The following is a 15855-nucleotide window of genomic DNA, read 5'->3' on the forward strand; positions in this document are numbered from 1 at the left end:
GATGGAACAGTTCTCACTGATACGGATGGCACCTCAAATAGATGGAAATATTTCTTTGACGATTTACTGAACACCCAGCAAAAACTAATGTGCGTGGAGAAAAGGAAATACACACCGCAGACCCGTATATTCCAGAACCCAACCGAATAGAAGTAGAAACCGCCATAAAGAAATTAAAGAAACACAAATCTCCGGGTGTAGATGAAATTCCGGCCGAGTTAATTTTAGTTCGAGGTGAAAAATTGTGAAACAATGATACACAAACTCATTCTCCTTATCTGGAACAACGAAGAATTGCCACAAGAGTGGAAAGAATTAATCATTGTTCCAATTCACAAGAAAGGCGACAAAACTGTCTGTAATAATTATCGAGGCATTTCTCTTCTGTCAACATCTTATAAAATCCTTTCAAACATTCTATTAGCAAGATTGACCCCATACGCAGATGAAATTATTGGAGATTATCAGTGCGGATTTAGACGAAATCGATCAACTATCGACCAAATATTCACCATTCGTCAAATACTCGAAAAAAGTGGGAATACAATACCCCGGTACATCAATTATTTATTGATTTTAGAAAGGCGTACGACTCGGTTAGGAGAGAAACATTATACAACTCTCTTACAGAGCTTGGAATACCGAGAAAGCTAATTAGGTTAAGATGAATCCCAAAGTAAATGAATCCCAAAGTAAAGTCCGGGTGGGAAAATTTTTGTCCAGGAGCTTTCACGTCGAAAATAGCCTGAAACAAGGAGATGTGATATCGCAATTATTATTTAACTTTGTGCTGGAATACGCCATAAGGAAAATCAAAGATAGCAACCAGGGCCTAGAGTTGAACGGTATTCACCAGGTAATGGCATATGCTGATGTTGTAAATTTAATAGGGGATGATAGGAGAACAATAGTAAGAAATGTAGAGATCTTATTAAACGCTTGCAGGGACATGGGTTTAGTAGTAAATGCAGAGAAAACTAAATACATGGAAGTGCGTCGGGACCGTAATACGGCAAATTGTGGATGCGTTAAAATATAAATAATATTTTTGATAAAGTGGATACTTTCAAATATTTAGGATCAATATTAACAGAGGAAAATCATATTCACGAAGAAATTAAATGTCGACTAAAAGCAGGGAATTCGTGTTACTATTCGGTTCAAAATCTCTTGTTGTCGCGAATTCTGTTGAAGAATTTGAAGCTTAAAATATACAAAACGATAATCATGCCTGTTGTTCTGTATGGTTGCGAAACATGATCGCTTACTCTGAGGGAAGAACATAGACTGAAAGTATTTGAAAACAAGATCCTGAGAAGAATACTCGGACCCAAGAGGAACGGGAATGGGGAATTGCGGAAACTTCATAACGAGGAACTACAAAATTTATACGGTTTACCCAACATTGTTAGGGTCGTCAAGTCTAGGAGGCTTAGTTGGGGGGGTCATGTAGCTAGGATGGAAGAAAGTGTAAATGCTTTCAAAGTCTTGACTGAAAGACCCATCGGAAAACGACCATTAGGAAGACCTAGGCGCAGATGGGAGGACAATATTAAGATGGATCTCGCAGAGATAGGGATACAAAGTAGAAACTGGATCCAATTGACTAAGGATAGAAGTCAGTGGAGAGCTTTTGTGAACGCGGCATTGAACGTCCGGGTTCCAAAGGCCATACAGTTAGTTAGTTATACATGAATTCAATCAATTTTGTGATTACTGAGGAATTGTTACTTGATTACTGATATTTTTTTCAGAACGGAAAATTTTCCGGAAAAATGTAGCGGAAAATTTTCCACCTCACATCACTACCTATATCATCTTGAATATTTCCAAAATGGTGAATCTTGTCTGGGCAAGTTTTCGTTCCTAGCATCATCATTTTCAAAGATGTGTCTGGCGGAGCAAGGGCAAGTAGAAGAACTAATATATCTTTGTCTTCACCAATCAAAATAACTCTAAGGTCTTTTTCGGCCTCTGTAATAGCCATGGTTGCAATCAGCATATCAATATCTGCCTTGGGCTACCTTGTATCCTGATTTCTGGAGATGCTTACTCCAAAGATGGCTGAATCTCATTTTGTTGCTGTCATATAGGAGAAATTCAGTCTGCCGTTCAATAACAGTAATATTATCTTCTCATTCTATGTTTAGGTGCCAAGTCTTACCTGCACATCGCAGATACTCATCATCTTTGCCGTTATACCTTCGTTATTTCAATCAAAAATGAGGAGAGTTTTTACGTATGTAGTATATTGCTGACATATTTCTTTGAATGTGGCTGGAAGCTGCCAATCAAGACGATGCAAGAAATGCCCGCCATTAACTTTGTGGGATATACCCTGTTTTGCGGTACTAGTTGTTTTCTTGGTCGAAGTTCAGGACAAAACGGATATTGTCCGGATTTTGTACCTTTTCTCATTAGACCTCCTTGAGCAAATAAGTTCATATTTGAAAATCTCAGACAACTGTTCTCCATAGCTAACTGTTCATACCATGCAGTGCAGAAGCTAGTTTGGGTTTACACAGATTACTTCATTACGCACAGTTAATGACCTTGTTAAGGTGCCCAAAAACTTCACACCTTGATTTGCGTTTCAGATGAATTTTACTGAATTGCTTTCCCTCAATCTTCTTCATCACAGGAAGTTTAACTTGTAATGCTTTATCACAATTTACATTTTCATTAGCTAGCAAATCAGTACATATTGATGTAAGTTGGGATTATCTTTCGAATGGTTAATGTCAGGGCTGCCAATAACCGCTCGCCCTCTCGCCCCGGGGCGAGTAGTTCATCGGTGTGGGCGAGTATTTAATATAATATTGAAGGTCAGTAAGTGATTTCTATTGTGGGATGTGAGCTAATAGCTTTTTCCTTCGGCTGATAAAATTTTGTTGCTTATTTAGTTTATATTAGATTATGTTCTCGGAGCCCGTTGATGAAACACAGATATTTTCGGCTTCAGAGTTTGACGACTCTTGCAAGTCAACATGTTGTTCGGAGGAGGCGGAGATAACATCAGTGGATTTCTTCACAGTTTCCACTATTCTTGAAAATGCAGGCATGGAATGAACCCTTGTAGTAGCAAAATTCCTCGTCCCCAGGTGAGGCCACCACTACTTTTCATAGCTCTTATCAAAACCTGTTCAATTGTCAGGTCATTCCGAATTCCGCACTAAAACTTCAGACTTTGTCTAACTATGAAGTAGCTTTGTTTAATAAACATCGGGAATTCTTGTTTTAGTAAAATAGATTCTAGTTTGCAAGATCATTAGCTGAATTGCTAATAAAGAATATGTAGTGTTCTGTCTGAATGCAGGTCTTTGACACGAAGGTCCTAGGGCAAAGTAAACCCTTGACGGTTTACCAAAGCCTTCCATAGTATGGTGATGACTAAGTGGATGAACAAGTATGCGCTATTTAAAAATTTAATCAATATTACAACCACAGAAAAAAGTCTCAACCTGGGAATTGGATTGAGTTTCTGACTAAAGAAGAATTAACCAATGTTTGCGGATACATGTTAATTTCTTCCGACTATTCCTACATGCAGGGACTATATACGTATACATATATTATTTATATTAAAATTTCTCTCAAATTATCGGATATTTCCCGTTCTTCCTTTCTCCAATGACACCAACATTTAGGTTTGTAGAGGTTTTTGAAGTCTATGAAAATACCTACACACTGATACCTTCACTCAAAATTTGTGGATGCAGAGGTGAAAATCTTACAATATGGAACAAATATGAATTTAATGCACTATATGAATTTCAAAATACCAATTTTTAGAATATATTAATATTAGGATGTAGCCGATAATTTAATTAGAATGTAGTCAATAATTTTGTACATATTTTTTGTTTCTTTTCCCTACAATGTTGTAATAAAAAATTCCACAACTCAATTTTTCAGTTCTGTTCTGAGAAATTTGGTAGAATTTCCCTTTTTTCCCCTTCCGGGAAAACGTAAATTGCTTCAATTTTTTGACAATATGAACAACTAATTAAATGTCTTTTCATGGTATGAATAGGTATGGTTCATATCTCCGCCTTGTGCAGTTCGCAGGAGCACGTGAACCACCAAATACAGTGCGCTATTTGTTGCTTCTTAAGATATTTAATAATATTTCGAATATTATTATATTGTCGTTTCGTTTCTACTCTGAGCTAGCTTTACCCCGTGGGTATATACATTCCATCACCACACCACGTTGACAGCAGCGAGCGTGGTACTGTTCTGAGTGTAGTACGGAAGGCAAGCGCGGGTAGCTGAAGAGAGGAACTGCGGTCCCCTGACGTTCAAATTAAGATTTGCACGAGCAGCGTCGACACCTATTGTTGACTAATTTCCAGTAATATTGCGCTATAAACAGAATTCAAGAATGAGCTGCAAATTAAAAGATAATATAGTAGTATATAAATGGACATTTCCACTGATTTTTTTTATTGCTATGAAAAAACTTCAGAGCTAGCTGATTACGAAAGAAACTTCCTTTCGCTCATGCGACGATTCTAATCAGTCGAAATTTGGGATTGAATTCCGGTCTGCTACTCGTGTGCTTAAAACAACGACCACCATGTTTGTACGTCAGAGGTCGGTACAGGGGGAAAGGTCTGCGCCGCTCACTAGGGAAACGGCTTAGCGAAGATACGATGCATGTTTTTTTTTCAAACGTGTACGACGTTGCTAATAACACAAAGAATAAGAGAAGTAACAGAATTTGAGGTTTATTTAAAAAGCAAGCTATTTATTTATTTAATACAATTATTGGAATATGCTTGAATATCTTAGGACAAAATTGAAGTGCACAAATTTTCTATATTATTGACATTGTTTGCAGCCCGAGGTAAGAAACTAATTAATATTCTCATGTTTCGGTCACCGACCGACCTTACAAAGCGAATTTTATTCATTCTTAAGAAAAAAATCAACAATATGAAAGCATAGTTATTTGATTAGAGTGCTTTTTTTTATATATGCAAGTTAATCGTCGATTCGATAGTTATGCTCTCAGGGGAAAGCCCAAGAAAATTGAAAAAAACACTTCTCCAAGTAAAAATAATCTAAATTCTTTATTGAGTTCAACACGAGGACGATGATAATTGCAGTGGCGTATTTAGGGGGTGGCTATCGGGCTCAAGCCCCCCTGACATAGATAAATTTATATATAGTATATATAATAACAGTATACCTACATAGACCCAGTATGTATACACCCACTCAGGAAAATGTGCATAGCCCCCCCCCCCGAAACAAAATTATAAATACGCCACTGATTATGTTCATGAGCATTCTCACATAATGCATCATGATTTATTTACCAGTGCTATTATCGAACTACTTTACACATTAGCAATATTATTTCATCATAATATCTTCGCGCTTACTGTCGTTTTCTTTAGCCCATAGAACACACTCATAAATTGTTTATATTAGTCCGTGTGAATATTTACAAATTGGCTGAAGTGTTTTGAGCACATGAGTTAACATTTAAATCAAGAAATAAGCAGATGTATTCTCACAGTAATGATAACAAACTAGTTACAGTGGCTTATTACTGAATAAAATAAAATGAAATTTCTACTTTTATGTTTCACGAATATGTCGTGTAGGGAAAGGAAGACAGATGATTAATGAGAGTGAATGATTATAAAAGAATCGGTGGAATGGTCATGTGCGAAGAAATGTCTGAATCGCGAGAAAACCCACGGACACGATGTTGTCCACCACAAATTCATATGGCTTGAATTTGAACCAGGTACTTCTCACACTAGAGGTGAGCGCTCCACTATTGATCCACTGTGTCCTTTGATAAGGAATGTTTGTGATATGTCATGACGAGTAATGAACACAATATTCTGTTCCAGTGAGTAATACAATATAAGAGAAGTCAGTCTACTGGATGAAACTTAACAAAGGCTGAACTCTTCAAATGTTTGCTTTTATGATTTTTTTTTTTTTAACTTGTGGACCTCAGAACACAAAACGCAACACTTTCATTATATAATCTTTTGCAAATGTGCCACCATATACCAAACATTAATCATCTCAGAGAGGGCAGGCTTGTAGTCGCTGCAAAAATGTAGGGGAGCGGTAGAAGTTAGGGGGGCTAATTCAACCATATTATAGTTTATTTGCAAGTCTACCTTGAAACTTTCAGGGGGCAGTAAAAAGTTTAGGGGACTGCCTCCCGTGGATAGGGCCTTTTTGAAGGGGAGAAAGAATATAAACAAATTTATGTTTGTTTACTTAGAACATTATTTCGTGTGAGATTATTGAAAAGAAAAAGCTGAAGTTTCAAAGTAACAACATAAGTAAGACATAATGAATTCCTGTCAATATTTCTCTTGTTCAGGATCGAAAAATCATGGATGCCAGGTAGTCAAGGCGATTGGAAATAGGAGTCTAGCTCCTAAATAAGTTAAATAAAAAATAAAATTATGAAGGTCCATGTATGAAGTTGTATTATTATGGTGCCTAGGTTTGAGAACCGACACCTAGGTCACAAGAAAAATTCTCGAGCACTTATCTTGTTTATGATGGTCTTTCGGCAGCCTAACCATCTGTCTGCCTCTATTCGCTACAGTTTTCTTCAACTTCAAACCACCGCGGTGACCACAAAAGCATTTCCCTTGTAGAAATATAGTAAAAAAGTGAAGCGCTATATAATACGATTCTTGTAGCATTAAGATAAGAATAGTTGTAGCAATGGTGTGGGGTGACTAATTTATAATATGCAGAGTAAATAGTAGAAAAAAAGCAAGGATGAAATAGGATATGAATATGTTTAGAGGGATTAAGAGCTTTTTGGTGCAGAAAGTACTATAACAGGATGTAGATGCACGACAAATCTTAAAAATAAAGAAAAGCTATAATATGGCCTAGATATTCTCAATCTGCGCATGGACTGATATAGTGCTTAGATTAATGTTTTTGGGGTAGTACAATAGTAAAGTAATCCTGCTTAAGTGTGAAGTATCTAAAATATTTTAACACTACAAATGATCATTAATATATTTCAAGTTAGGGAAATAGGTCTTGTAACACGCTATGTTTATACACAGTAAGTGTATTGCTTATTTTGCCATTTATCCTTTCACTATTCTAAATTTATTTGTAGTTTGCAATAAGAAACTGTAATATGAAAAGATTCCCTGAAGCTTCCAATGCAACTCACAGAGCGATACGGACCTGTGATGACACACCAAAACTCTTGTCTGTGTTGCCGTGACGTAAGCAGCTCATTTTTCCATTGTTTGAAGCGTTGTATCTTCGCAACGAAGAAATATTTTTCTGAGATTTTTGGTATGTGGTATATTGAAGACTAGCTCTACACGATAGTTTCTTTAAAATACAACTTTTGATCGAAAAGGAAATGTCCATTATTATTTCAAAAAGTTATCTACCTTACTTTTTATCTCAATTTCTTGTAATGAAAATAAACTAATGGAATAAACAAAATTACGGCTTTCCGAGGTCGTATCGAGGGAAATGGGAGATTAAAAACTCTTCCCCAGAGATTCTCATTTTAACGCAGAACAAAATTTAATTTTAATTGATTTACAACACAAATAGGTATAATCTCTGATTTTTCTTTGGGCTACGGTTTTCTTGCTTAAATAAATTAAAAGTTTGTAAGAAAAGAAAATAGCTTATCAAAACGTACGGTACTTGGTAACATTGCTACGAGTACTCGTACAATTGTAAAATTTCATCTTCTGTATTGTAAGGAGTCTAGGTCAAAATCCCCACAGCCAAAACCCCCACACTCAAGAAATGTCAAAACGCCCACACGATCGGTCATAACTCCCACACAAATGGACAAATCCCCCAAACGCACGAACGGTCAAAACCCCCACAGCCAAAACCCCTACACTCAAGAAATGTCAAAACGCCCATACGATCGGTTATAATCCCCACACAAATGGACAAATCTCCCAAACGCACAAACGGTCAAAACCCCCACACTCAAGAAATGTCAAAACGCCCACAAAATCGGTCAAAACTCCCACACAAATGGACAAAACAGTCACACATAGCAACGGTCATAATCCCCACATAAATGGACAAAACTCCCACAGAAATGGACAAAACTCCCACATGCAGAAATTGTCACAACTGCCACACAAACGGACAAAACCCCCACACAATCGGACAAATCCGCCACACTCTGAAATGATCGTGACTGCACGTCTTTGTTGCGGCTCTTTATGACGCCCACTTTACTGTTTCTGTCATTACAAAACAGTGCAAGAAGAATAGTTGCAACATGTTTAAGTAGAATAAAAATATTATTAAAAAGTACAAGGGCAAGACATACAACCAGGATCATTTCAGAGTGTGGGAGATTTGACCGATTGTGTGGGGGTTTTGTCCATTTGTGTGGCAGTTGTAACAATTTTTGCATGTGGGAGTTTTGTCCATTTGTGTGGGGATTTTGTCCATTTATGTGGGGATTGTGACCGTTGCTATGTGTGGCTGTTTTGTCCATTTGTGTGGGAATTATGACCGTTGGAGGTTATTACCGATTACCAGTGTGGGGGTTTTGGCTGTGGGGGTTATGACCGTTCGTGTATTTGGGAGATTTGTCCATTTGTGTGGGGGTTATGACCGATCGTGTGGGCGTTTTGACATTTCTTGAGTGTGGGGGTTTTGGCTGTGGGGGTTATGACCGTTCGTGTGTTTGGGAGATTTGTCCATTTGTGTGGGGGTTATGACAGTTTGTGTGGGCGTTTTGACATTTCTTGAGTGTGGGTGTTTTGGCTGTGGGGGTTTTGACCGGTTCCCATTGTAAGAACCTAAAGGAATTTTGGAAATGATTTTTCTATTTCAACATTCATCTTAAACACATGCAAAATAGAAAAAGACCATGACTGGTGTTTGCAGTAATGTGCTTCACCTGTATACTGTTTGATTTATAAATGTGTTAGCTAGTATTTACTATTTCCTTTCCATAGTTTCCATCAGCTATGTCCTGCTAGAATTTTTGGTAGATATGCGCTCCACCGTTTTCAAAACTATAAGTTATATCCATCTTTATTAGTCCATTACATCTCTCAATTAAGTAAATATATACTGAACTATAAAAAAAATAAATGGATATATTCCAAGGATGTTATAAAATAGAGGATCTGCCCTTACAACAAAATCTTGAAGCCATACGTCACAGTTTCACCGTCCCTACTCTGCCCACTCCACCCAATAGGGTCGCAAGGTTTTGAGCCAACAATCATGACAGAAACGAAAGTAGCCAATCAGACGATGGCGGAAACGAGAGTAACCAATCAGACGTGCCGATGCTTGATTGTTTTTTGGCTTCATTCATTTAATAGCATGAAGATATATATGGGCAGATCCTCCATTTTATAAGATCCTTGATATATTCCGTATACTCTCGTATACCCTTCTCGATAGCTTTGTAGTGTTAGGTTTTCCTAAAATACTTTCTCAATACTAGTGAATCTAAGACCGGTTCGACACGGCAGCATTTTTCGGAAGATTTACCCTATTTTGTAGAGGATTCTGTTGAGCGATTGCAAACTACTGTATATCTTTCAGTGCACTGACGGATTGTGAAAGTTTAGAATGAAGTTAGAACATAATCAACCTAAGTTAACTGTCATCTAGAGGTGAAAACTAAACTATGTCGAAATTTCAATGTTAATTTAAAACAATAAATGACAGATATCATTGTATTATGAAATGAAAATATGATTGTTTTACTTTTCTCGCGTCTTATATGAAGGGAATTAGCAGTGGGCCTGAATTGTGTAATATATTTGCAACATCTGATTGAAAAAGTAAAGAAGTATGAGAACTTGAATAAACACATCAAAACTATGCTGAATTTAACTAGTGTGAGCACCAGGGGCGCGCCCAAACGGAGAATTTATCTGGTTCGGATCTCCCCTCAAAACTTCTTAACTCGACATACGTTCATACACTTTCATAATAAAACTATAATTGTTTTGTAGAGAAATGACTGATGTAGCCTAAAGATCTGATGTTACACTTCATCTGTACTATTTATTTTCTTAAAAAAATCTAATTCTATATTTTTTCTTAGAATATAGATGGCGGAACTTCGTTAGATATCGTTTCTCGGCTATAGAATTAAATTGGATCAATTGTTCATAAGTGTAGTGTCTTATAGTATTGGACCACTCTCCCAAAATTTGGAATCATCCAACAAAATTTTCAGGGTGCGCGTCTGGAAAGTACGTCAAATATTCTATCACGATTCGTTTGCATGGTCATTTCTATTAAGGCCCATAATAATCTTGTAGAAAAAGAAGTCACATTTGCTCACTTTTGATTAGTTGCATCAGATTTCGGGGTGTTTGAATATGCTGTATGTCTCCATTAAGAGTCCGAAGATTCTAGTAGGTCTGGTGTTTTCCGTGGTTTGGTTGATTTCATGAAATGTCCTGTCCTCCTCATTTCTATAGTGACTAATGATGTCTTTGGTGGAAAGTCCCAGGGTTCAACTTCAGGTGGGAGAACATCGAACACGTTACAGTAATATCCTTTTTAAACTTTAAATCTCGTCTTATATATCCTCACATCTGACAAAGAACGTAAATACAAAATAAACAGTCATGAAGTGTCTAGAGACAACAATGCAAAAATTTGGACAAAGCGTCCGCGATTAAAGGTGCCTCTGTAACTATTTTAATACATTGCATGTTTCGTGTATATGTTAACAGTTCACAAAACACCATGCCTGGCAATTCAAATATACAAGATAGTAGACGTTTGCAGTCTAATGAAGATTCCATTTAGTAGGCTATATTGTCGTGAAAATGGTGGTGAGTCTGTAGAAAGAGAATTGCATACAACAAAATTAATGAAAAATATAATAAGTAATCCGTTGACTTCAGAAACTTAAAGTTGTTTTTACCATATTAAAGAATAAAAAAGCATTTAAAGGATTGCCATAGCTGTAAATAGTCTCACTGCATTAACTATGGTATCAACATTGTAGAAACTAAACTTCAGAAGAGTTATTGACAAGTTGATTGCCTAGAAGAAAATCAGAAGTGATTTCATATACTAATGAAGTGGAGCATTTTGTGTAAAGCTGAACCCTCTGCTTCATCTGCATATCAAAATGCAGATGAGTGCACATTTGCAAATCAATATGTTAATTTTGTGAATAAATTAATTGCTTCATAATAGATTTATTTTACATATTGTTTAATATTTAACACAGAGCAAAATACGGTAGTATTAATATTCTTTTGATATTGATTTTATTCTTGTATATGTGCATTTATCGTAGGTTTATTAGTGTGTGTATATATATCACATGCATCTCATTACCGGGAAGTAGTATGTAAATAGCTATAGGAATGATCGTATTTAATATTCTGCATACAAGAATAGGAAGAAAATATATAACATCAGTTACTTCGTATAACGCAGAATTGGATTTCTTGATACAGAAAGAGCAAGTACAGCGATTTTTTTCCTGGCGACAGCGTTCCGTTCTGAAAGTCTGTTGACAAATGTTTGCGACTATAAGTAAGAAGAAATGCCTAGGGTAACAATGAATTGGAAGTGAATATGGTATAGGAAGTATGCAGGAAACTTCCTCTGTATAGAAGCCCTAGGTGGCAACATTGAGCACACAACGCTCTGTACTCTTTGTTTTAAAAATCATAAAAATTTTAGCATCGATATGCTGGATTTTGAATTTCTATACGTGTGCTTTTCACACTTTTCGATAGAATGTCTCACCTCTCTGGCGCTGAGCGTCAGTAGCAAACGGCGGTTGGTCGTCAGCGAGCGGACCTTTTTCTATTTTTCCCGAGATGCATTGCTTGTTTGAAATTGTGTATTTTATTTTAACTATTTTCATATATATTTTACTAATACTATCGTATTACGCTCACAAGTTCTTGGAAAGTACGTTATAATTCCTATTTTGAAGAGTATGGGTATGCCATGGAAAAATGAATCCCTATTCAATAATTATTGAGTGGCATCAGTAAATATATGTGTAATTATATTCTATTTTACCTTTCATATCTGTATGTATGTTTGATTATGGTTTTCTATGTTGTAAATAGTGAGTAAAAACAAAATATGTATTTGTTTACTTGTGTAGCTGCCATGGACAACTGTTTGTCCAAAAACTTTCTGAACTGCCGCTAGCTGCAGTGAGGGCAGCACCTATCAAGTGTGTGTTGTGAATATCTGTGCAGTTTTGCCGGTCGTGGCCCTTGTGTCTGCACAGACCACCCAGGATATAGCCTCCGGCTACAAAAAATTCCAACAACAATTCCGAGAAGAGCGAGTCTCTTCCTTTTCCACAAGAAACAGAACTATGCTTGGAAAAAGAGACAAACAGAGAGGAGTTGTGATTGAGAACCCGGAAGCGTTAGCACGTCGAGCTACGGGGACTTCCGTTGACTTGTATAGAACAGAAGTTCTATACCGTGATTCGGGTGTGTGTTCATTTATAATACGCAAGTAGTTATTATTGTACAACGATTATCATCATGAGTATTTATATGAAACGTTAAAACAGTTATAAACGTTATCAGTGCTCCCACACACCGGATATTGAAGTGAAAGTTTCATCGTTTGGCTTTCTTAAGAAACTCTAGGCTATAATGGCCACTTATAACGTAGAAATTACAGTGCAACGCAATTAAGTTGACATTTTATATAGTGCATCGCACTTACATTTTGATCTTCATAAGTGAAGATTTTTAATTTGTACAAATATGTCTCGAAAGAGCTAGTTTCCTGTCCGCGCCTATGGGCGGGGCTCTCCTGAACTTTCTTAAGGAGACAGATTAAGAAAATATTTATTTTGTGCTGTCTAGCACTCCAGTGCCTATTTGTAGCACTAATGTCGTCAACCTGTTGAGTACCACCAGGATCTGTTTGGCTTGACCATGGACAAAACTTCAGCATGAATTGTTAGGATCCAGTGTGTTAAATCGGCACATAAACTGTCCATCATCCCTTTCGAGTGCAGAGACTCTCAGCGGAAGTAGAACCTTATCGTCTTATAAAAATGAAACTGGGCGTCGCTATATAATTTGGTGTAATTTGTTTCTTTTACCTGTCCTCATATAGAGAGACTGTAAGAGACATATAAACTCTCAGCAATGAGGAAATAAAATTCATTTTCTACAATGTATAAATTGTGTTATCGGTGAAGTTTTTCGTTTATGTATCTAATCATATATATATATATATATATATATATATATATATATATATATATATATATATATATATATATAACGTATATCTTGTTTGATCAGATCACCGAGTTCTAAATATCGTTATTCAAAGTGTGAAAATATCTAATTTTATTTGTGTGTTCAGTGGTGCACCATTTTAATATTTGAAAATTTAATGTTTTAGTGAAAATGAGTTTCTCAAGTGTTTGTGTGGAATAACCGAAATCCTTATTTGGAAAATAAATCGTACCACTTACTATTAGGCAGAGGGTTTCCTTTTTCCTGTTTGGTAAGTACCCAAAGTGCTAATTTCAGATGTGTTTTCTTACAGGATGCAGAGTTAAGGAAAGATTCCATCACTTAACTCAAGTATTCTGACAACCTTCCTGGTTGGGGCTCAGGAAGGCATCGCCCCATAGAACCAACAATACCTCAGTTATGAGTGTAAAGGGGAAACTAACAGGCTGCTACTTGTTTATCATGATTTGTTTTTTTCTTTTAAATTGTTGAATTTAAGTACACCCCTTTACAAGTAGCATCAGTGACCATAGCTGAAGGTGACATATAAAACCCTGAGATATTATTAAATTATTTTGTTTTTTCATGCTCTACCGAAGTATTAAGTGTGGTAGTAGCGGCTCCAGAAGGAAGTCACCTTTTGACTTCAGAAGGGAATTTACATACTTGAAACTTAATTATTTATCTCCTGATAATATTTTGAAAGATTAATTATTCCCTCGCCACTTCACCACTTGTTGTCAGTGGACGTTCTCTCTTAGAACGATCTCCACAATAACGATATCGCACCATAAGTGTGGCCACACACATAATTTTGTGGCTTCCAGCTTAAAGGGGCAATATTCTAGTCAGAATAGTACTTTTGGTTTTAAATTTTCGGTTTATGTTTTGTAATCCCCTAAATTTTCCAAGAACATGTGGTACTATTTTGGTATGTTTATTTATGTGTTTTGACTTGTGTGTTTCTCAGATCTGTTTAGAGAATTCAGGAAATTAGAGTTTAGGGGGGAAGTCAATTTGTTTATTTGGTAATGGTTTTAAATGGTAGTAACTAGAGCACAGGCTCGCAGTAAAATAGTGACCATGGATAACGAGTTTGTGAATGAAGATTTGGTTAAGAGCGCAGACGAGCGTGTAGATGGCGTTACAGATAGGACCGATGGGGTGAAAACTGTTCCACCGGCCTCCATTAGAGAACCGGAAGTGCCGCTTAGGGAAGAAAATCCGGGAGATCAGACTGTCATTCCTAGTAGTTCTGATACAAACAGTATTGAGATTAGTAGCATTAGTGGTTTTAAATTAGCAGCAATCCTAGGAGAAATTTTGCAAGGTCAGAGAAGCCTAGAAAGCAAGTTAGAAAAGAAAATAGCGGAAAGTGCCAGAAATCTAGAAAGTAGTTGCTGCAAATTAGAACGAGGATTAGAACATGACCTGGAGCAGGTAAGAAAAGAATCTAGTGAAAACAACCAACGTCTCGAACAGGCTATTGAAACGAGTAACGCTAGATTAGAATTGAGACTAGAACAAGTAAACAATAGGCTTGAGAACAGTGAGCGCCAGCTGTCAGAGCGGCTGGAGAATAACACCTTAGAACTAAGGGGGGAGATTGAAGGCACTAGGGAGCAGTTAAATTCTCGTGTCTCGGAGACTGTGCAAAAAACTAGGTGAAGTTCAAGAGAGCGCTAGCAGTGTTGTCAGACAACTCGAAGAGAACTACAGCGAGTTGTCAGAGGGTCTTCAACAAGTAACGTCTCGTGTTGAACAGATCACTGTAAGTTTATCTAATCAGGTCAGGAGAGTAGAGGTGAACTTTGCCTCTCAAATAGCCAGACTTAGGGGGGAGATGGAACAAGAAACGCATCTGGAGGAGATACGTTCGGAATGTAATGGTAGCATCCGTCAGATGCAGGATACCGTACAGGATGTTTGTGAAAAATTAGAGCAAAAGATGGAGCAATGGAAGAGTACCGTACAGAGGGAGACAAATGAAGTAATCGAAGGACGATTAGCGAACATCTCAATCTCTTCCACCAGGGAAAGATCTCCATCACAAAATAACTTTTCTAGGCGCGACTTGTCCGGTTCGCAACCTGAGAACCTGGTAGCATCCCGCGAGACAGACCCAACTCCATCGACGTCTCGTGTGTGCCCACATGAGACGAGACAAAACCTGGCAACCGCGCTTGGCTTACTACATAGGGATGTCACACTTGCTAGCGACGTTGGAACCGAGAGCGAGACCGAGACATTTAACTTCCTTCAAGATCTTGACCGGTACTTTAAAGTAACTGGGGTATCGAAGGAAATGCGACTAAGCTTGGTTTCTAGGGCTCTTCGTAATACGTCGTAATAGTGGTTTCAAGTGAACCTATGTAAAATCAACTCGTATGATGATTTCATATTACTGTTCCGTAGCTGCTATTTAAGTGAGGAAAGATTAGCTAATCTCAGGGCCACTATACTGCCATCGCACTATGACAGTCAAGTACACAAGTCCCCAGCTGAGTACTTGCTGGACTTGTTACATAGAAACAGTATTCTAGAACCTAGGATGTCTGATAGTACGTTGCTGAAAGTTCTTCCAAGGCACTTCCCCAATTGGTTGTTTCGTGCCGTTGTGTCGTCCTGCCCGAAA

This window comes from Thermobia domestica, chromosome 15 (genome assembly GCF_964235325.1).
Source record: "Thermobia domestica chromosome 15, izTheDome1.hap1.1, whole genome shotgun sequence".
Classification (NCBI taxonomy): domain Eukaryota; kingdom Metazoa; phylum Arthropoda; class Insecta; order Zygentoma; family Lepismatidae; genus Thermobia; species Thermobia domestica.